Genomic DNA, 1,965 nt, shown 5'->3' with positions numbered 1-1,965 from the left:
CAATGATCAGAGCAGCGACCTGAGAGGTTCCCAGCTCTGCTTCCAGCTCCTCCAATCAGAGACCAGGCAGCTCGACATGAGGCCAGGGCTCCTGGAAGGTCAAGACCCCTTGCAGCTTGAAGTAATGCTAGCACTGGTGGCTGTGTGGTAGCGTTTCTACTTATTTTGTTGGAGATCTGAGTTCAAGTCCCTGCTGGGGTGAGTGAAACAACAAGGAGAAATTCTTGTTGCAGTGGAAGGGGGTCACTATGTTTTCCCCCATCCAGGTACTAAGGTCCTATATTCCTTGTTATTTGACATTTTGTGCTTTTTATATTTCACCAACCAGTACTGTTTGTTCTGCTGTTTGTGTTTTATATTTTGTTAACCCTGTCTTTTGTCAATGATTGTAAGTGTCTAACCTTTGTTGAATCCTGCCCCCTTGAGGCATTTTAGTGTCCCCTATATCCGCTGGTTTATGTCTGTTATGTTCCCAGTACTGTTCTTTCATTAAAAGGTATATGGTTAAGGCCCCATTGGTGGTCTGGCTCTGCTCTATAGGGGGAGGAGAGTCCCTATACCTCCCACAGCGCTTGTGCACGTGCTTTGATCCCTTCAACTGGAGAGGGGGTACCTCTTGGAGTACCACCTGGGTTACAGGGGCTTTTTATCTCCTTAGCCCCTTTCCTGCGTAAGGGAATAGACTCCTTTTGTGCCCCAAGAATCACTGCCTTGCGAAACCTCCAATCCTCCTGGGCCCCGATTTGCTTGATGTTCTTGAGTTCTGCCACCTCACTAACTAGGCTTCTAAGTTTACTAAAGTTGGCCCTTCTGAAGTCTAACACTTTAGCATCACTGGATATTTTTCTCATCCTTCACTGGATAGTGAACACTACCAAGTGATGGTCACTATCTCCCAGGTTACTGTATACTCACAAGTTCCCCATGAGATCATCCCTTGTTGCTAAGACCAGGGCTTGCAAGGCACTACCCCTGGTGGGACTGGACACCACCTGGGTTAGGTGGAGGTCCTGCACACAGTATAAGAACCTCCATGAGTGGCTGAGTGGCTTGTTTTGGCCACCTGTTCCTCCCAGCAGATGTCTGGTTATACTACCCTTCCTGTCCAGTTTCTGCTTTATTTCTATTTTGAATTTTCTAGCTTTGCCTTTAGTCACTAGAATGAAGAGACTATTAACAACCATATCTGTTCTTACAGACAATAATAAAGTCCTCTATGAATCAAGCCACCCCTTGATTTTAAAAGACCAGGGAGATCATTCAGCCTTCTATTATGTGGTATGTTTTCCAGTCCTTCCCTCTTTTTCTTAGCTGTTCTCTCAAATTTCTCCCATTTGCCAACATGTTGCTTGTGGACAACAGAACTGGATATTGTATTCCAGTAACAGCTACCCAGTGACAAATGAAGAGGTAATATAACATTGTTTATTCAGTATTCTGCAATTTTTACATCCTATAATCGCATTGCCTATTTCATCCTCAGCATCACACTACAAGCTCATGGGAAGCTGATTAAACACCATGATTTTAAGTAGTCTTCAGAGTAATTGCTTCCCAAGATCTGGTTCCCTGTCCCCGTGGTTCTCAAACATTTTTGTACCAGGACCATTTTGTAAACATTGATGGCCAATCCAGACCCAGTAAATCAGGGGCGGGTAAAATGCAGCCCATGGGCCGGATGCAGCCCACCAGGCCATTCTATCCAGCCCACGGGCCCCCTAAAAAATTTAGAAAATTAATATTTATCTGCCCCGACTGCCTGTCATGCGGCCCTTGATGGCGTGCCAAAACTCAGTAAGCGGCCCTATGCCTGAAATAATCACCCGCCTCTGCAGTAAATAGTTTAAGTAGAAAAGAGCTCCCTGGTCCTGCTGGTACCCCTCACTCCCAACCCACAGCTCCCCACCTCCCAGGCCCTGCTGGTGCCCCTCACTCCCAACCTGCTGTCCCCTGATCCCCCCCCAG

General features: G+C 46.6%; 1 long non-coding RNA gene across 1 annotated transcript in view; it reads right to left on the bottom strand.

Annotated features, from left to right (window-relative positions):
- Positions 1-849: 849 nt before the first annotated feature.
- Positions 850-1,965, bottom strand: part of LOC109302496 — a 1,837-nt gene continuing 721 nt past the window's right edge. Inside the window, exons 2-3 of the long non-coding RNA XR_002098810.1 lie at positions 1,492-1,497; positions 850-1,041 (exon numbers count right to left, since the gene is read on the bottom strand). This is a non-coding gene — a long non-coding RNA (uncharacterized LOC109302496). The remainder of the gene's footprint in view (positions 1,042-1,491; positions 1,498-1,965) is intronic.

This window comes from Gavialis gangeticus, unplaced genomic scaffold (genome assembly GCF_001723915.1).
Source record: "Gavialis gangeticus isolate Ggan-Ray unplaced genomic scaffold, GavGan_comp1, whole genome shotgun sequence".
NCBI classification, from domain to species: domain Eukaryota; kingdom Metazoa; phylum Chordata; order Crocodylia; family Gavialidae; genus Gavialis; species Gavialis gangeticus.
Note: the sequence above shows the minus strand (reverse complement) of the source record. Positions and strands in the feature narration are given on the sequence as shown.